The sequence below is a fragment of the Poecilia reticulata genome, chromosome 9 (genome assembly GCF_904066995.2).
Source record: "Poecilia reticulata chromosome 9, P_reticulata-male-v2, whole genome shotgun sequence".
Lineage (NCBI taxonomy): Eukaryota > Metazoa > Chordata > Actinopteri > Cyprinodontiformes > Poeciliidae > Poecilia > Poecilia reticulata.
In genome coordinates this window covers 5,848,826-5,870,485 of record NC_088838.1, presented here as the reverse complement: position 1 = coordinate 5,870,485, position 21,660 = coordinate 5,848,826, and the positions used below count along the sequence as shown (strand labels likewise).

At 31.9% G+C, this 21,660-nt stretch overlaps 1 protein-coding gene across 1 annotated transcript in view; it reads left to right on the top strand.

Moving 5' to 3' along the window:
* Positions 1–21,660, top strand: part of zbtb26 (zinc finger and BTB domain containing 26) — a 48,495-nt gene that overhangs the window by 3,465 nt on the left and 23,370 nt on the right. The gene's annotated exons all lie outside the window — the stretch shown is intronic.

Sequence of the window (21,660 nt, the reverse complement as noted above, 5' to 3'; positions counted from 1 at the left end):
CTATCTATCTATCTATCTATCTATATCTATCTATCTATCTCTCTATCTATCTATCTATATTAGTGAAACTTAGCAAAGGTATACCAGAATTCAGCTAAAGAAGCAGAAGTTTGTGTGCAACACGATTTATTTGAAAAAGACAAAAAGTGAAACAGAACTTGAGAAAGAGCACAATTAGCACAAAAGTCAATTAGTGCAATCCCAGAAATAGTTGAAACAATTGAATAGTGAATATACTATATTAATATATTTAATAGTGAATTATACTGTATAAATTATATAAATTATATAATATATAAATTATAGCAGAATTCAGCAGAAGCAGGAGTTTGTGTGCAACCTGAATTATTTGAAAAAGTCAAAAAGTGAAACAGAGTTTAAGAAAGAGCATAATTGAAACAACAGGAAATTAGTGCAATCCCAGAAATAGTTGAAACAATTGAATAGTGAAACAGTAATAAGTATAAAAAATTAGTGGAAACAGTAAACCAGAAATATTTGAAGAAGTAAAGAAGAGCAAAAGCAAAAAGGGTCAGAAGAAGTAGAAATGTTTGATATATGAATTTATAAAATTGATTAAAGATTGTAGAAGATCTTAAAAGATAGTAAAACCAGAAGGCAAAGAGAAAAGTAGACAAGCAGAATGCATAGAAACAGATAAAAACAGAGCACAAGAAGAAAATACATTGAAAGAATAGGAGAAAGTGTGACAAGGTTGTACTCCAGAGGAGTTTAACAGAAAACAGTAAAACCTGTTGAAATGATGGTAATAATTCCATAAAGTAGACACTAGTGGCTATATTTTAATGCATAAAATATTTCTCTACAGTGAAATATGTATGAACAGCATAATTTTGTTTGTCAAAGAGCAGAAAAAGTTCAAAAACGGCAGTTACTAGAGCAGGAGTGTCAAACTCCAGTCCTCGAGGACTTTTAGAAGTGCCTCTGCTGCAGCACACCTGAATACAATAATTAGGTCATTAGCAAGAGTGTTTGCCGAATTCCACCATTCATTTCTATGGGGAAAATATTTGCACAAAAGTGCAATTATTTCAAAAAGTGCAATAGTGAAGTTTACCAAAAGTCATAGCACCATTCTCCTGAAGGAGCTGAACGTTTTGATATATAAATTAGTACAATTAGTGAAACGTAGTGAAAGTAGTTAAGCGACAAAAAACGTACGGAAGACAGAATAATAATAAAGATAAAGAAAAACAGAAACACTATAAGTGAGAATGCATGGAATGCATTCTCACTGACTAGAAAAATAGCTGTTCCTAGCGAAACAGCCGTGAGAATGCATATTTGCAGAATGACTGCTGCAGAAATGCAAGAAAAAGTAGAGAAAAGTTTAAGGAGTAGAAGAAAGTAGAAGAAAGCAGAAGAAAGCAGAAGAAAGCCGAAGATAGTGGAAGAAATAGAAATAGTTGAATCAGTTGAATAGTGAATATACTATATTAATATATTTAATAGTGAATTAATAGTGAATTAATAGTGAATTATACTGCATAAATTATATAAATTATATAATATATAAATTATAGCAGAATTCAGCAGAAGCAGGAGTTTGTGTGCAACCTGAATTATTTGAAAAAGTCAAAAAGTGAAACAGAGTTTAAGAAAGAGCATAATTGAAACAACAGGAAATTAGTGCAATCCCAGGAATAGTTGAAACAATTGAATAGTGAAAGTAATAAGTATAAAAAATTAGTGGAAACAGTGAACCAGAAATATTTGAAGGAGTAAAACAGAGGAAAACCAAAAGCAAAAAGGTTCAGAAGAAGTAGAAATGTTTGATATATGAATTTATAAAATTGATTAAAGATAGTAGAATATCTTAAAAGATAGTAAAACCAGTAAAACCAGAAGGCAAACAGAAAAGTAGGCAAGCAGAAAGCATAGACACAGATAAAAACAGAGCACAAGAAGAAAATACATTGAAAGAATAGGAGAAAGTGTGGCAAGGTTGTACTCCAGAGGAGTTTAACAGAAAACAGTAAATCCTGTAGTAATTATAGTAATAATTCCATAAAGTAGACACTAGTGGCTATATTTTAATGCATAAAATATTTCTCTACAGTGAAATATGTATGAACAGCATAATTTTGTTTGTCAAACAGCAGAAAAAGTTCAAAAACGGCAGTTCGCCGAATTCCCCATTCATTTCAATGGGCAAAATATTTGCACAAAAGTGCAATTATTTCAAAAAGTGCAATAGTGAAGGTTACCAAAAGTCATAGCACCATTCTCCTGAAGGAGCTGAACGTTTTGATATATAATTTAGTACAATTAGTGAAAGATAGTGAAAGTAGTTAAGCGACAAAAAACGTACGGAAGTCAGAATAATAATAACTAGAAAAATAGCTGTTCCTAGCGAAACAGCCGTGAGAATGCATATTTGCAGAATGACTGCTGCAGAAATGCAAGAAAAAGTAGAGAAAAGTTTAAGGAGTAGAAGAAAGTAGAAGAAAGTAGAAGAAAGTAGAAGAAAGTAGAAGAAAGCAGAAGAAAGCAGAAGAAAGCCGAAGATAGTGGAAGAAATAGAAATAGTTGAAACTATTGAATAGTGAATATACTATATTAATATATTTAATAGTGAATTAATAGTGAATTATACTGCATAAATTATATGAATTATATAATATATAAATTATAGCAGAATTCAGCAGAAGCAGGAGTTTGTGTGCAACCTGAATTATTGAAAAAGTCAAAAAGTGAAAACAGAGTTTAAGAAAGAGCATAATTGAAACAACAGGAAATTAGTGCAATCCCAGGAATAGTTGAAACAATTCAATAGTGAAAGTAATAAGTATAAAAAATTAGTGGAAACAGTGAACCAGAAATATTTGAAGGAGTAAAACAGAGGAAAACCAAAAGCAAAAAGGTTCAGAAGAAGTAGAAATGTTTGATATATGAATTTATAAAATTGATTAAAGATAGTAGAATATCTTAAAAGATAGTAAAACCAGTAAAACCAGAAGGCAAACAGAAAAGTAGACAAGCAGAATGCATAGATACAGATAAAACAGAGCACAAGAAGAAAATACATTGAAAGAATAGGAGAAAGTGTGGCAAGGTTGTACTCCAGAGGAGTTTAACAGAAAACAGTAAATCCTGTAGTAATTATAGTAATAATTCCATAAAGTAGACACTAGTGGCTATATTTTAATGCATAAAATATTTCTCTACAGTGAAATATGTATGAACAGCATAATTTGTTTGTCAAACAGCAGAAAAAGTTCAAAAACGGCAGTTCGCCGAATTTCCCCATTCATTTCAATGGGCAAAATATTTGCACAAAAGTGCAATTATTTCAAAAAGTGCAATAGTGAAGGTTACCAAAAGTCATAGCACCATTCTCCTGAAGGAGCTGAACGTTTTGATATATAATTAGTACAATTAGTGAAAGATAGTGAAAGTAGTTAAGCGACAAAAAACGTACGGAAGACAGAATAATAATAACTAGAAAAATAGCTGTTCCTAGCGAAACAGCCGTGAGAATGCATATTTGCAGAATGACTGCTGCAGAAATGCAAGAAAAAGTAGAGAAAAGTTTAAGGAGTAGAAGAAAGTAGAAGAAAGTAGAAGAAAGCAGAAGAAAGCAGAAGAAAGCAGAAGAAAGCCGAAGATAGTGGAAGAAATAGAAATAGTTGAAACTATTGAATAGTGAATATACTATATTAATATATTTAATAGTGAATTAATAGTGAATTATACTGCATAAATTATATAATATATAAATTATAGCAGAATTCAGCAGAAGCAGGAGTTTGTGTGCAACCTGAATTATTTGAACAAGTCAAAAAGTGAAACAGAGTTTAAGAAAGAGCATAATTGACACAGCAGGAAATTAGTGCAATCGGAGGAATAGTAGAAACAACTGAGTAGTGAAAGTAATAAGTATAAAAAATTAGTGGAAACAGTGAACCAGAAATATTTGAAGGCGTAAAACAGAGGAAAACCAAAAGCAAAAAGGTTCAGAAGAAGTAGAAATGTTTGATATATGAATTATAAAATTGATTAAAGATAGTAGAATATCTTAAAAGATAGTAAAACCAGTAAACCAGAAGGCAAACAGAAAAGTAGACAAGCAGAATGCATAGACACAGATAAAAACAGAGCACAAGAAGAAAATACATTGAAAGAATAGGAGAAAGTGTGACAAGGTTGTACTCCAGAGGAGTTTAACAGAAAACAGTAAATCCTGTTGAAATAATGGTAATAATTCAATAAAGTAGACACTAGTGGCTATATTTTAATGCATAAAATATTCTCTACAGTGAAATATGTATGAACAGCATAATTTTGTTTGTCAAACAGCAGAAAAAGTTCAAAAACGGCAGTTCGCCGAATTTCCCCATTCATTTCAATGGGCAAAATATTGCACAAAAGTGCAATTATTTCAAAAGTGCAATAGTGAAGGTTACCAAAAGTCATAGCACCATTCTCCTGAAGGAGCTGAACGTTTTGATATATAATTTAGTACAATTAGTGAAAGATAGTGAAAGTAGTTAAGCGACAAAAAACGTACGGAAGACAGAATAATAATAACTAGAAAAATAGCTGTTCCTAGCGAAACAGCCGTGAGAATGCATATTTGCAGAATGACTGCTGCAGAAATGCAAGAAAAAGTAGAGAAAAGTTTAAGGAGTAGAAGAAAGTAGAAGAAAGTAGAAGAAAGCAGAAGAAAGCCGAAGATAGTGGAAGAAATAGAAATAGTTGAAACTATTGAATAGTGAATATACTATATTAATATATTTAATAGTGAATTAATAGTGAATTATACTGCATAAATTATATAAATTATATAATATATAAATTATAGCAGAATTCAGCAGAAGCAGGAGTTTGTGTGCAACCTGAATTATTTGAAAAAGTCAAAAAGTGAAACAGAGTTTAAGAAAGAGCATAATTGAAACAACAGGAAATTAGTGCAATCCCAGGAATAGTTGAAACAATTGAATAGTGAAAGTAATAAGTATAAAAAATTAGTGGAAACAGTGAACCAGAAATATTGAAGGAGTAAAACAGAGGAAAACCAAAAGCAAAAAGGTTCAGAAGAAGTAGAAATGTTTGATATATGAATTATAAAATTGATTAAAGATAGTAGAATATCTTAAAAGATAGTAAAACCAGTAAAACCAGAAGGCAAACAGAAAAGTAGACAAGCAGAAAGCATAGACACAGATAAAAACAGAGCACAAGAAGAAAATACATTGAAAGAATAGGAGAAAGTGTGGCAAGGTTGTACTCCAGAGGAGTTTAACAGAAAAAAACAGTAAATCCTGTTGAAATAATAGTAATAATTCAATAAAGTAGACACTAGTGGCTATATTTTAATGCATAAAATATTTCTCTACAGTGAAATATGTATGAACAGCATAATTTTGTTTGTCAAACAGCAGAAAAAGTTCAAAAACGGCAGTTCACCGAATTCCACCATTCATTTCAATGGGCAAAATATTTGCACAAAAGTGCAATTATTTCAAAAAGTGCAATAGTGAAGGTTACCAAAAGTCATAGCACCATTCTCCTGAAGGAGCTGAACGTTTTGATATATAATTTAGTACAATTAGTGAAAGATAGTGAAAGTAGTTAAGCGACAAAAAACGTACGGAAGACAGAATAATAATAATAACTAGAAAAATAGCTGTTCCTAGCGAAACAGCCGTGAGAATGCATATTTGCAGAATGACTGCTGCAGAAATGCAAGAAAAGTAGAGAAAAGTTAAGGAGTAGAAGAAAGTAGAAGAAAGTAGAAGAAAGCAGAAGAAAGCCGAAATAGTGGAAGAAATAGAAATAGTTGAAACTATTGATAGTGAATATACTATATTCAAAAGTAGCAAACCCTTCAAAAGTATTTAATAGTGAATAATAGTGAATTATACTGCATAAATTATATAAATTATATAATATATAAATTATAGCAGAATTCAGCAGAAGCAGGAGTTTGTGTGCAACCTGAATTATTTGAAAAAGTCAAAAAGTGAAACAGAGTTTAAGAAAGAGCATAATTGAAACAACAGAAAAAATTAGTGCAATCCCAGGAATAGTTGAAACAATTGAATAGTGAAACAGTAATAAGTATAACAAGCAAAGCCAGTGATGCAGCACCTGGGATTGCACAACTTCTCGCTAACTGCACTGGTTGTTATTCTATGAGAGCATGCTCCGTCTGTCTGTGCGTCGCAAATAACATGGTTAAAAACATTTAATGTCTTAACTGATTTCCCTTAATTAATTCCAAGTATTAATGTACTGTTTTTAGAGTCACCAACTGTGTGTGTAACGTGTTTCGTGTGCTGAGGAGCGATCGAAAACGGCATGTTACTCGAGACGGCAAACGCCATACAGATTCGAGGTGAGGTATTCAGTTCTCTGCCTCATCGCTGGGGGCGCTCATGAACCCAGATATTGTAACTCCACAAACGAAGAAGGGAGAACGTAACGGCAGAGAACGCCAAGCAGAACGTCAGAGACATTCAGGAGCACTTGGATATTTTCACTTCGAAAGATTGGCACCAGTTTGGCACACACACACTATATATCAGTGACGTACGGTGAGGTTCATTGCTGGTGAGGCACTGACTTATGACTTAGACACCATGCATGCTATTGGACCTACGGAAATTTCGCGCATGCATACAACGCTGTGGGCAAAAAGACTAATATTTTACATGTCATCTATAGCCGCGTTAACTCAGTGAAACTTAAATGTAGGTATTAATTTCGTGCTATGATCCACAGCAAAGTGATCTGTTTTCCCCAAGCTACGCAGACTCGCTGCCATAGCAACTGACAATAATGCCACTTTATGTTTTAGGATATAACCCAGAAATACTTGAAACAATTGAATAGTGAATATACTATATTATTAGTATAATAGTGAATTAATAGTGAATTATATTGTATAAATTATATAAATTATATAATATATTATATAAATTATAGCAGAATTCAGCAGACGAAGCAGGAGTTTGTGTGCAACCTGAATTGTTGAAAAGTCAAAAAGTGAAACAAAGTTTAAAAAAGAGCATAATTGAAACAAAAGGAAATTAGGGAAATCCCAGGAATAGTTGAAACAACAAAAGGGTCAGAAGAAGCAGAAAAGTTTGATATGTGAATTGATAAAATTGATAAAAGTTTGCAGAAGACCTTTGCCGACAGTAAAACCAGTAGAATCAAAGGAATATACAGAAAAGTAGACAAGCAAAATGCATAGAAACATAGAAATAGTTGAATCAGTTGAATAGTGAATATACTATATTAATAATATAATAGTGAATTAATAGTGAATTATACTGTATAAATTATATAAATTATATAATATATAAATTATAGCAGAATTCAGCAGAATCAGAGTTTGTGTGCAAGCTGAATTATTTGAAAAAAGTGAAAAAGTGAAACAGAGTTTAAGAAAGAGCATAATTGAAACAACAGGAAATTAGTGCAATCCCAGGAATAGTTGAAACAATTGAATAGTGAAACCGTAATAAGTATAAAAACATTAGTGGAAACAGTAAACCAGAAATATTGAAGGAGTAAAACAGAGGAAAACCAAAAGCAAAAAGGGTCAGAAGAAGAAGAAATGTTTGATATATGAATTTATAAAATTGATTAAAGATTGTAGAAGATCTTAAAAGATAGTAAAACCAGAAGGCAAACAGAAAAGTAGACAAGCAGAATGCATAGAAACAGATAAAAACAGAGCACAAGAAGAAAATACATTGAAAGAATAGGAGAAAGTGTGACAAGGTTGTACTCCAGAGGAGTTTAACAAAAAACAGTAAATCCTGTTTCAATAATGGTAATAATTCCATAAAGTAGACACTAGTGGCTACATTTTAATGCATAAAATATTTCTCTACAGTGAAATATGTGTGAACAGCATAATTTTGTTTGTCAAACAGCAGAAAAAGTTCAAAAACGGCAGTTACTAGAGTGCACACTCTAGTAACTGCCGAATTCCACCATTCATTTCAATGGGCAAAATATTTGCACAAAAGTGCAATTATTTCAAAAAGTGCAATAGTGAAGGTTACCAAAAGTCATAGCACCATTCTCCTGAAGGAGCTGAACGTTTTGATATATAAATTAGTACAATTAGTGAAAGATAGTGAAAGTAGTTAAGCGACAAAAAACGTACGGAAGTCAGAATAATAAAGATAAAGAAAAACAGAAACACTATAAGTGAGAATGCATTGAATGCATTCTCACTGACTAGAAAAATAGCTGTTCCTAGCGAAACAGCCGTGAGAATGCATATTTGCAGAATGACTGCTGCAGAAATGCAAGAAAAAGTAGAGAAAAGTTTAAGAAGTAGAAGAAAGAAGAAAGTAGAAGAAAGCAGAAAAGCAAAGAAAGCCAAAGATAGTGGAAGAATAGAAATAGTTGAAACTATTGAATAGTGAATATACTATATTAATATATTAATAGTGAATTAATAGTGAATTATACTGCATAATTATATAAATTATATAATATATAAATTATAGCAGAATTCAGCAGAAGCAGGAGTTTGTGTGCAACCTGAATTATTTGAAAAAGTCAAAAAGTGAAACAGAGTTTAAGAAAGAGCATAATTGAAACAACAGGAAACTAGTGCAATCCCAGGAATAGTTGAAACAATTGAATAGTGAAAGTAATAAGTATAAAAAATTAGTGGAAACAGTGAACCAGAAATATTTGAAGGAGTAAAACAGAGGAAAACCAAAAGCAAAAAGGTTCAGAAGAAGTAGAAATGTTGATATATGAATTTATAAAATGATTAAAGATAGTAGAATATCTTAAAAGATAGTAAAACCAGTAAAACCAGAAGGCAAACAGAAAAGTAGACAAGCAGAATGCATAGACACAGATAAAAAGAGAGCACAAGAAGAAAATACATTGAAAGAATAGGAGAAAGTGTGACAAGGTTGTACTCCAGAGGAGTTAACAGAAACAGTAAATCCTGTTGAAATAATGGTAATAATTCAATAAAAGTAGACACTAGTGGCTATATTTTAATGCATAAAATATTTCTCTACAGTGAAATATGTATGAACAGCATAATTTTGTTGTCAAACAGCAGAAAAAGTTCAAAAACGGCAGTTCGCGAATTTCCCCATTCATTCAATGGGCCAAAATATTTGCACAAAATGCAATTATTTCAAAAAGTGCAATAGGAAGTTACCAAAAGTCATAGCACCATTCTCCTGAAGGAGCTGAACGTTTTGATATATAATTTAGTACAATTAGGAAAGATAGTGAAAGTAGTTAACGACAAAAACGTACGGAAGACAGAATAATAATAATAAAATAATAATAAAGAAAACAGAAACACTATATGAGATGCAGAATGCATCTCACTGACTAGAAAATAGCTGTTCCTAGCGAAACAGCGTGGAGAATGCATATTGCAGAATGACTGCTGCAGAAATGCAAGAAAAAGTAGAGAAAAGTTAAGGAGTAGAAGAAAGTAGAAGAAAGTAGAAGAAAGCAGAAGCAAAGCAGAAGAAAGCCGAAAAGTGGAAGAAATAGAAATAGTTGAACATGAATAGTGAATATACATATTAATATTTAATAGGAATTAAAGTGAATATACTGCATAAATTATATAAATTAATAATAATAAATTATAGCAGAATTCAGCAGAAGCAGGAGTTTGTGTGCAACCTGAATTATTTGAAAAAGTCAAAAAGTGAAACAGAGTTTAAGAAAGAGCATAATTGAAACAACAGGAAATTAGTGCAATCCCAGGAATAGTTGAAACAATTGAATAGTGAAAGTAATAAGTAAAAAATTAGTGGAAACAGTGAACCAGAAATATTTGAAGGAGTAAAACAGAGGAAAACCAAAAGCAAAAAGGTTCAGAAGAAGTAGAAATGTTTGATATATGAATTTATAAAATTGATTAAAGATAGTAGAATATCTTAAAAGATAGTAAAACCAGTAAAACCAGAAGGCAAACAGAAAAGTAGACAAGCAGAATGCATAGACACAGATAAAAAGAGAGCACAAGAAGAAAATACATTGAAAGAATAGGAGAAAGTGTGACAAGGTTGTACTCCAGAGGAGTTTAACAGAAAACAGTAAATCCTGTTGAAATAATGGTAATAATTCATAAAGTAGACACTAGTGGCTATATTTTAATGCATAAAATATTTCTCTACAGTGAAATATGTATGAACAGCATAATTTTGTTTGTCAAACAGCAGAAAAAGTTCAAAAACGGCAGTTCGCCGAATTCCCCATTCATTTCAATGGGCAAAATATTTGCACAAAAGTGCAATTATTTCAAAAAGTGCAATAGTGAAGGTTACCAAAAGTCATAGCACCATTCTCCTGAAGGAGCTGAACGTTTTGATATATAATTTAGTACAATTAGTGAAAGATAGTGAAAGTAGTTAAGCGACAAAAAACGTACGGAAGACAGAATAATAATAATAATAATAATAATAAAGAAAAACAGAAACACTATAAGTGAGAATGCAGAATGCATTCTCACTGACTAGAAAAATAGCTGTTCCTAGCGAAACAGCCGTGAGAATGCATATTTGCAGAATGACTGCTGCAGAAATGCAAGAAAAAGTAGAGAAAAGTTTAAGGAGTAGAAGAAAGTAGAAGAAAGCAGAAGAAAGCAGAAGAAAGCCGAAGATAGTGGAAGAAATAGAAATAGTTGAATCAGTTGAATAGTGAATATACTATATTAATATATTTAATAGTGAATTAATATTAATAGTGAATTATACTGCATAAATTATATAAATTATATAATATATAATTATAGCAGAATTCAGCAGAAGCAGGAGTTTGTGTGCAACCTGAATTATTTGAAAAAGTCAAAAAGTGAAACAGAGTTTAAGAAAGAGCATAATTGAAACAACAGGAAATTAGTGCAATCCCAGGAATAGTTGAAACAATTGAATAGTGAAAGTAATAAGTATAAAAAATTAGTGGAAACAGTGAACCAGAAATATTTGAAGGAGTAAAACAGAGGAAAACCAAAGCAAAAAGGTTCAGAAGAAGTAGAAATGTTTGATATATGAATTTATAAAATTGATTAAAGATAGAATATCTTAAAAGATAGTAAAACCAGTAAAACCAGAAGGCAAACAGAAAAGTAGCAAGCAGAAAGCATAGACACAGATAAAAACAGAGCACAAGAAGAAAATACATTGAAAGAATAGGAGAAAGTGTGCAAGGTTGTACTCCAGAGGAGTTTAACAGAAAACAGTAAATCCTGTAGTAATATAGTAATAATTCCATAAAGTAGACACTAGTGGCTATATTTAATGCATAAAATATTTCTCTACAGTGAAATATGTATGAACAGCATAATTTTGTTTGTCAAACAGCAGAAAAAGTTCAAAAACGGCAGTTCGCCGAATTTCCCCATTCATTTCAATGGGCAAAATATTTGCACAAAAGTGCAATTATTTCAAAAAGTGCAATAGTGAAGGTTACCAAAAGTCATAGCACCATTCTCCTGAAGGAGCTGAACGTTTTGATATATAATTTAGTACAATTAGTGAAAGATAGTGAAAGTAGTTAAGCGACAAAAAACGTACGGAAGTCAGAATAATAATAACTAGAAAAATAGCTGTTCCTAGCGAAACAGCCGTGAGAATGCATATTTGCAGAATGACTGCTGCAGAAATGCAAGAAAAAGTAGAGAAAAGTTTAAGGAGTAGAAGAAAGTAGAAGAAAGTAGAAGAAAGCAGAAGAAAGCAGAAGAAAGCAGAAGAAAGCCGAAGATAGTGGAAGAAATAGAAATAGTTGAAACTATTGAATAGTGAATATACTATATTAATATATTTAATAGTGAATTAATAGTGAATTATACTGCATAAATTATATAAATTATATAATATATAAATTATAGCAGAATTCAGCAGAAGCAGGAGTTTGTGTGCAACCTGAATTATTTGAAAAAGTCAAAAAGTGAAACAGAGTTTAAGAAAGAGCATAATTGAAACAACAGGAAATTAGTGCAATCCCAGGAATAGTTGAAACAATTGAATAGTGAAAGTAATAAGTATAAAAAATTAGTGGAAACAGTGAACCAGAAATATTTGAAGGAGTAAAACAGAGGAAAACCAAAAGCAAAAAGGTTCAGAAGAAGTAGAAATGTTTGATATATGAATTTATAAAATTGATTAAAGATAGTAGAATATCTTAAAAGATAGTAAAACCAGTAAAACCAGAAGGCAAACAGAAAAGTAGGCAAGCAGAAAGCATAGACACAGATAAAAACAGAGCACAAGAAGAAAATACATTGAAAGAATAGGAGAAAGTGTGGCAAGGTTGTACTCCAGAGGAGTTTAACAGAAAACAGTAAATCCTGTTGAAATAATGGTAATAATTCAATAAAGTAGACACTAGTGGCTATATTTTAATGCATAAAATATTTCTCTACAGTGAAATATGTATGAACAGCATAATTTTGTTTGTCAAACAGCAGAAAAAGTTCAAAAACGGCAGTTCGCCGAATTTCCCCATTCATTTCAATGGGCAAAATATTTGCACAAAAGTGCAATTATTTCAAAAAGTGCAATAGTGAAGGTTACCAAAAGTCATAGCACCATTCTCCTGAAGGAGCTGAACGTTTTGATATATAATTTAGTACAATTAGTGAAAGATAGTGAAAGTAGTTAAGCGACAAAAAACGTACGGAAGACAGAATAATAATAATAATAATAAAGAAAAACAGAAACACTATAAGTGAGAATGCAGAATGCATTCTCACTGATAACTAGAAAAATAGCTGTTCCTAGCGAAACAGCCGTGAGAATGCATATTTGCAGAATGACTGCTGCAGAAATGCAAGAAAAAGTAGAGAAAAGTTTAAGGAGTAGAAGAAAGCAGAAGAAAGCAGAAGAAAGCAGAAGAAATAGAAATAGTTGAATCAGTTGAATAGTGAATATACTATATTAATATATTTAATAGTGAATTAATAGTGAATTATACTGCATAAATTATACAATTATATAATATATAAATTATAGCAGAATTCAGCAGAAGCAGGAGTTTGTGTGCAACCTGAATTATTTGAAAAAGTCAAAAAGTGAAACAGAGTTTAAGAAAGAGCATAATTGAAACAACAGGAAAAAATTTGTGCAATCCCAGGAATAGTTGAAACAATTGAATAGTGAAACAGTAATAAGTATAACAAGCAAAGCCAGTGATGCAGCACCTGGGATTGCACAACTTCTCGCTAACTGCACTGGTTGTTATTCTATGAGAGCAATGCTCCGTCTGTCTGTACGTCGCAAATAACATGGTTAAAACATTTAATGTCTTAACTGATTTCCCATAATTAATTCCAAGTATTTAATGTACTGTTTTTATAGTCACCAACTGTGTGTGTAACGTGTTTCGTGTGCTGAGGAGCGATCGAAAACGGCATGTTACTCGAGACGGCAAACGCCATACAGATTCGAGGTGAGGTATTCAGTTCTCTGCCTCATCGCTGGGGGCGCTCATGAACCCAGATATTGTAACTCCACAAACGAAGAAGGGAGAACGTAACGGCAGAGAACGCCAAGCAGAACGTCAGAGACATTCAGGAGCACTTGGATATTTTCACTTCGAAAGATTTGGCACCAGTTTGGCACACACACACTATATATCAGTGACGTACGGTGAGGTTCATTGCTGGTGAGGCACTGACTTATGACTTAGACACCATGCATGCTATTGGACCTACGGAAATTTCGCGCATGCATACAACGCTGTGGGGCAAAAAGACTAATATTTTACATGTCATCTATAGCCGCGTTAACTCAGTGAAACTTCAATGTAGGTATTAATTTCGTGCTATGATCCACAGCAAAGTGATCTGTTTTCCCCAAGCTACGCAGACTCGCTGCCATAGCAACTGACAATAATGCCACTTTATGTTTTAGGATTTAACACAAAAAAAAATCAAGAATTTTGCACACACAACAAATCATTCAGTCTGTTGTTGTAGTACGTTTTAAGCTTAATGTTTTATTAATAAATTATTGCTGTGGTAGATTAGCTACCGCTTCTACTTTACTGAATTATTTAAACATTAACTGTAGCCCACCAAATGCACATTTCATTAAAAACTAAACAAAAACATCTTATTGCTGTCTTACCTTTACCTATCAATGAAATCCATGCACCCCTAATTCTGCACAAAATATCTGTTCATCCAAAGCCAAGTTGATCCTCGGCATGTCTTTTCTACTCGGTTTGAGAATCATCAAACTGTCTTGAAGTAAAACCTTCAGCTCCGGTGTTGGTCTTCCTTTAGTTATCATCTCCTGCTTCAATTGAAAATCCACTTTAGAAAACTGTTTAAGGGTAGAAATGTAATCTTTCATGTTGACGTCGGAGGAGAGAAGAAAACAAATATATCGCTGTACTTTACTTATTTACTGTGTGGCTAGCTCCATGGCTAGCTCACTGTGTATTACTCTGCAGTTGTGCAGTCACAATATCTGGGATCATGAGCGCCCCCAGCGGTGAGGCAAGAGAACTGCCTGCCTCACCTCGAGTCTGTTCTCTGCCGATTGTTATCGCTCCTTCGCACACAAAACACGATACACACACAGTTAGAGACAAAAAACAATGTGCATTATATACATAAGCAAAATTATGGAAAATAAGACCATATATTAAATGTTTTTAGCCATTTTATTGCTGGCGTACAGACAGGACGAACAGGCTCCCATAGAATGGCAGCCAGTGCAGTTAGCGAGAGGTTGCGCAATAGCACGTGAGGCTAAGCTCGCTGCTTCCTCACCGGCTTCGCTCCTGAGGTTTTACAGTCATGTTTTTGGACTGTGGGAGGAAACCGGAGTACCCGGAGAGAACCCACGCATGCACAGGGAGAACATGCAAACTCCATGCAGAAGGACCCCAGGCCGGGAATCGAACCCAGAACCTTCTTGCTGCAAGGCAACAGCTCTACCAACTGCGCCACTGTGCCGCCTACCAATTAAACCCAGAAATTAAATAATAATTTCTGGGTTTTTGCCAACACTAAAGAGAACACTCACCTTTAATGCTTTTCTTTATTATCATTATTATTTATTTTTTAGCTTTTAAAAGAGGCTTGAAGTCATATATGAAGTATATATGACTTCAATATATATATATATATATATATATATATATAGTGAAACTTAGTGAAGGTATACCAGAATTCAGCAGAAGCAGGAGTTTGTGTGCAACCTGAATTATTTGAAAAAGTCAAAAAGTGAAACAGAGTTGAAGAAAGAGCATAATTGAAACAACAGGAAATTAGTGCAATCCCAGGAATAGTTGAAACAATTGAATAGTGAAACAGTAATAAGTATAAAAAATTAGTGGAAACAGTAAACCAGAAATATTTGAAGGAGTAAAACAGAGGAAAACCAAAAGCAAAAAGGTTCAGAAGAAGTAGAAATGTTTGATATATGAATTGATAAAATTGATTAAAGATAGTAGAAGATCTTAAAAGATAGTAAAACCAGTAAAACCAGAAGGCAAACAGAAAAGTAGACAAGCAGAATGCATAGACACAGATAAAAACAGAGCACAAGAAGAAAATACATTGAAAGAATAGGAGAAAGTGTGACAAGGTTGTACTCCAGAGGAGTTTAACAGAAAACAGTAAATCCTGTAGTAATTATAGTAATAATTCCATAAAGTAGACACTAGTGGCTATATTTTAATGCATAAAATATTTCTCTACAGTGAAATATGTATGAACAGCATAATTTTGTTTGTCAAACAGCAGAAAAAGTTCAAAAACGGCAGTTCGCCGAATTTCCCCATTCATTTCAATGGGCAAAATATTTGCACAAAAGTGCAATTATTTCAAAAAGTGCAATAGTGAAGGTTACCAAAAGTCATAGCACCATTCTCCTGAAGGAGCTGAACGTTTTGATATATAATTTAGTACAATTAGTGAAAGATAGTGAAAGTAGTTAAGCGACAAAAAACGTACGGAAGTCAGAATAATAATAATAAAGAAATACAGAAACACTATAAGTGAGAATGCAGAATGCATTCTCACTGATAATAAAGAAAAACAGAAACACTATAAGTGAGAATGCAGAATGCATTCTCACTGACTAGAAAAATAGCTGTTCCTAGCGAAACAGCCGTGAGAATGCATATTTGCAGAATGACTGCTGCAGAAATGCAAGAAAAAGTAGAGAAAAGTTTAAGGAGTAGAAGAAAGTAGAAGAAAGTAGAAGAAAGCAGAAGAAAGCAGAAGAAAGCCGAAGATAGTGGAAGAAATAGAAATAGTTGAAACTATTGAATAGTGAATATACTATATTAATATATTTAATAGTGAATTAATAGTGAATTATACTGCATAAATTATATAAATTATATAATATATAAATTATAGCAGAATTCAGCAGAAGCAGGAGTTTGTGTGCAACCTGAATTATTTGAAAAAGTCAAAAAGTGAAACAGAGTTTAAGAAAGAGCATAATTGAAACAACAGGAAATTAGTGCAATCCCAGGAATAGTTGAAACAATTGAATAGTGAAAGTAATAAGTATAAAAAATTAGTGGAAACAGTGAACCAGAAATATTTGAAGGAGTAAAACAGAGGAAAACCAAAAGCAAAAAGGTTCAGAAGAAGTAGAAATGTTTGATATATGAATTTATAAAATTGATTAAAGATAGTAGAATATCTTAAAAGATAGTAAAACCAGTAAAACCAGAAGGCAAACAGAAAAGTAGACAAGCAGAATGCATAGACACAGATAAAAGAGAGCACAAGAAGAAAATACATTGAAAGAATAGGAGAAAGTGTGACAAGGTTGTACTCCAGAGGAGTTTAACAGAAAACAGTAAATCCTGTTGAAATAATGGTAATAATTCAATAAAGTAGACACTAGTGGCTATATTTTAATGCATAAAATATTTCTCTACAGTGAAATATGTATGAACAGCATAATTTTGTTTGTCAAACAGCAGAAAAAGTTCAAAAACGGCAGTTCGCCGAATTTCCCCATTCATTTCAATGGGCAAAATATTTGCACAAAAGTGCAATTATTTCAAAAAGTGCAATAGTGAAGGTTACCAAAAGTCATAGCACCATTCTCCTGAAGGAGCTGAACGTTTTGATATATAATTTAGTACAATTAGTGAAAGATAGTGAAAGTAGTTAAGCGACAAAAAACGTACGGAAGACAGAATAATAATAATAATAACTAGAAAAATAGCTGTTCCTAGCGAAACAGCCGTGAGAATGCATATTTGCAGAATGACTGCTGCAGAAATGCAAGAAAAAGTAGAGAAAAGTTTAAGGAGTAGAAGAAAGTAGAAGAAAGTAGAAGAAAGCAGAAGAAAGCAGAAGAAAGCCGAAGATAGTGGAAGAAATAGAAATAGTTGAAACTATTGAATAGTGAATATACTATATTAATATATTTAATAGTGAATTAATAGTGAATTATACTGCATAAATTATATAAATTATATAATATATAAATTATAGCAGAATTCAGCAGAAGCAGGAGTTTGTGTGCAACCTGAATTATTTGAAAAAGTCAAAAAGTGAAACAGAGTTTAAGAAAGAGCATAATTGAAACAACAGGAAATTAGTGCAATCCCAGGAATAGTTGAAACAATTGAATAGTGAAAGTAATAAGTATAAAAAATTAGTGGAAACAGTGAACCAGAAATATTTGAAGGAGTAAAACTGAGGAAAACCAAAAGCAAAAAGGTTCAGAAGAAGTAGAAATGTTTGATATATGAATTTATAAAATTGATTAAAGATAGTAGAATATCTTAAAAGATAGTAAAACCAGTAAAACCAGAAGGCAAACAGAAAAGTAGACAAGCAGAATGCATAGACACAGATAAAAACAGAGCACAAGAAGAAAATACATTGAAAGAATAGGAGAAAGTGTGGCAAGGTTGTACTCCAGAGGAGTTTAACAGAAAACAGTAAATCCTGTTGAAATAATGGTAATAATTCAATAAAGTAGACACTAGTGGCTATATTTTAATGCATTAAATATTTCTCTACAGTGAAATATGTATGAACAGCATAATTTTGTTTGTCAAACAGCAGAAAAAGTTCAAAAACGGCAGTTCGCCGAATTTCCCCATTCATTTCAATGGGCAAAATATTTGCACAAAAGTGCAATTATTTCAAAAAGTGCAATAGTGAAGGTTACCAAAAGTCATAGCACCATTCTCCTGAAGGAGCTGAACGTTTTGATATATAATTTAGTACAATTAGTGAAAGATAGTGAAAGTAGTTAAGCGACAAAAAACGTACGGAAGACAGAATAATAATAATAATAATAAAGAAAAACAGAAACACTATAAGTGAGAATGCAGAATGCATTCTCACTGACTAGAAAAATAGCTGTTCCTAGCGAAACAGCCGTGAGAATGCATATTTGCAGAATGACTGCTGCAGAAATGCAAGAAAATGTGGAGAAAAGCTTAAGAAGTAGAAGAAAGCATGAGAAATTGCAATAGTTGAAACAGTTGAATAGTGAAACATAGCAAACTGCAGAAATTAGCTGAAGCTGAAATTAGTACACAAACAGAAATATTTAAAGATGTGCAACATAACATAAAGTGCCAAATAAGCATATTTGCAGAATAATTGATGGAGAAATATGAGAAACTTGAGAACAAAGAGTAAGAAATTGGAAAAAAGCATAAGAAAGCTAGTCATACATTGTAGAAATCCTTTGCCAAGTAGTGAAACTTAGCAAAAGTATTGCAGAATTCAGCTGAAGAAGCAGAAGTTTGTGTGCAACATGAATTATTTGATAAAGTCAAAAAGTGAAACAGAGCGTAAGAAAGAGCACAATTAGCACACGAGGAAATTAGTGCAAACCCAGAAATAGTTGAAACAATTGAACAGTGAAACAGCAATAAGCATAAAAAATTAGTGGAAACAGTAAACCAGAAATATTTGAAGGAGTAAAACAGCAAAACCAAAAGCAAAAAGGGTAAGAAGAAGCAGAAATGTTTGATATATGAATTTATAAAATTGATTAAAGATTGTAGAAGATCTTAAAAGATAGTAAAACCAGTAGAACCAGAAGGCAAACAGAAAAGTAGACAAGCAAAATGCATAGAAACATGGAAATAGTTGAAACAATTGAATAGTGAATATACTATATTAATAGTATAATAGTGAATTAATAGTGAATTATATTGTATAAATTATATAATATATAAATTATAGCAGAATTCAGCAGAAGAAGCAGAAGTTTGTGGGAAACCTGAATTATTTGAAAAAGTCAAAAAGTGAAACAGAGTTTAAGAAAGAGCATAATTGAAACAAAAGGAAATTAGTGCAACTCCAGAAATAGTTGAAACAATTGAATAGTGAAACAGCAATAAGCATAGAAAATTAGTGGAAACAGTAAACCAGAAATATTTGAAGGGGTAAGAAGTAGAAGAAAGCAGAAGAAAGCGGAAGAAATAGAAATAGTTGAAACTATTGAATAGTGAATATACTATATTAATTTATTTAATAGTGAATTAATAGTGAATTATACTGTATAAATTATATAAATTATATAATATATTAATTATAGCAGAATTCAGCAGTAGCAGGAGGTTGTGTGCAACCTGAATTATTTGAAAAAGTCAAAAAGTGAAACAGAGTTTAAGAAAGAGCATAATTGAAACAACAGGAAATTAGTGCAATCCCAGGAATAGTTGAAACAATTAAATAGTGAAACCGTAATAAGTATAAAAAATTAGTGAAAACAGTAAACCAGAAATATTTGAAGGAGTAAAACAGAGGAAAACCAAAAGCAAAAAGGGTCAGAAGAAGAAGAAATGTTTGATATATGAATTTATAAAATTGATTAAAGATAGTAGAAGATCTTAAAAGATAGTAAAACCAGTAGAACCAGAAGGCAAACAGAAAAGTAGACAAGCAGAATGCATAGACACAGATAAAAACAGAGCACAAGAAGAAAATACATTGAAAGAATAGGAGAAAGTGTGACAAGGTTGTACTCCAGAGGAGTTTAACAGAAAACAGTAAATCCTGTAACAATCATAGTAATAATTCCATAAAGTAGACACTAGTGGCTACATTTTAAAGCATAAAATATTTCTCTACAGTGAAATATGTATGAACAGCATAATTTTGTTTCTAAAAGAGCTGAAAAAGTACAAAAACGGCAGTTACTAGAGTGGCCACTCTAGTAACTGAAATCAGTTACAGAGTTCCACCATAGGAAATAATGGGGCAATAAATTTGCACAAAAGGGCAATTATTTCAAAAAGTATAATAGTGAAGTTTACCAAAAGATATAGCTCCATTCTCCTGAAGAAGCTGAACGTTTTGATATATAAATTAGTACAATTAGTGAAAGATAGTGAAAGTAGTTAAGCGACAAAAAACGTACGGAAGACAGAATAATAATAACTAGAAAAATAGCTGTTCCTAGCGAAACAGCCGTGAGAATGCATATTTGCAGAATGACTGCTGTGGAAATGCCAGAAAATGTGGAGAAAAGCTTAAGAAGTAGAAGAAAGCATGAGAAATTGCAATAGTTGAAACAGTTGAATAGTGAAACATAGCAAACTGCAGAAATTAGCTGAAGCTGAAATTAGTACACAAACAGAAATATTTAAAGATGTGCAACATAACATAAAGTGCCAAATAAGCATATTTGCAGAATAATTGATGGAGAAATATGAGAAACTTGAGAACAAAGAGTAAGAAATTGGAAAAAAGCATAAGAAAGCTAGTCATACATTGTAGAAATCCTTTGCCAAGTAGTGAAACTTAGCAAAAGTATTGCAGAATTCAGCTGAAGAAGCAGAAGTTTGTGTGCAACATGAATTATTTGATAAAGTCAAAAAGTGAAACAGAGCGTAAGAAAGAGCACAATTAGCACACGAGGAAATTAGTGCAAACCCAGAAATAGTTGAAAAAATTGAACAGTGAAACAGCAATAAGCATAAAGAATTAGTGGAAACAGTAAACCAGAAATATTTGAAGGAGTAAAACAGCAAAACCAAAAGCAAAAAGGGTAAGAAGAAGCAGAAATGTTTGATATATGAATTTATAAAATTGATTAAAGATTGTAGAAGATCTTAAAAGATAGTAAAACCAGAAGGCAAACAGAAAAGTAGACAAGCAGAATGCATAGAAACATAGAAATAGTTGAAACAATTGAATAGTGAATATACTATATTAATATATTTAATAGTGAATTAATAGTGAATTATACTGTATAAATTATATAAATTATATACTATATAAATTATAGAGGAATTCAGCTGAAGTAGCAGAAGTTTGTGTACAACCTGAATTATTTGAAAAAGTCAGAAAGTGAAACAGAATTTAAGAAAGAGCATAACTGAAACAACAGGAAATTAGTGCAAACCCAGGAATAGTTGAAACAATTTAATAGTGAATATACTATATTAATGGTATAATAGTGAATTAAAAGTGAATTAATAGTAAATTATATTGTAAAAATTATATATATTATATAAATTATAGCAGATTTCAGCAGAAGCAGGAGTTTGTTTGCAACCTGAATTATTTGAAAAAGTCAAAAAGTGAAACAGAGTTTAAGAAAGAGCATAATTGAAACAACAGGAAATTAGTGCAATCCCAGGAATAGTTGAAACAATTGAATAGTGAAACAGTAATAAGTAAAAGAAATTAGTGGAAACAGTAAACCAGAAATATTTGAAGGAGTAAAACAG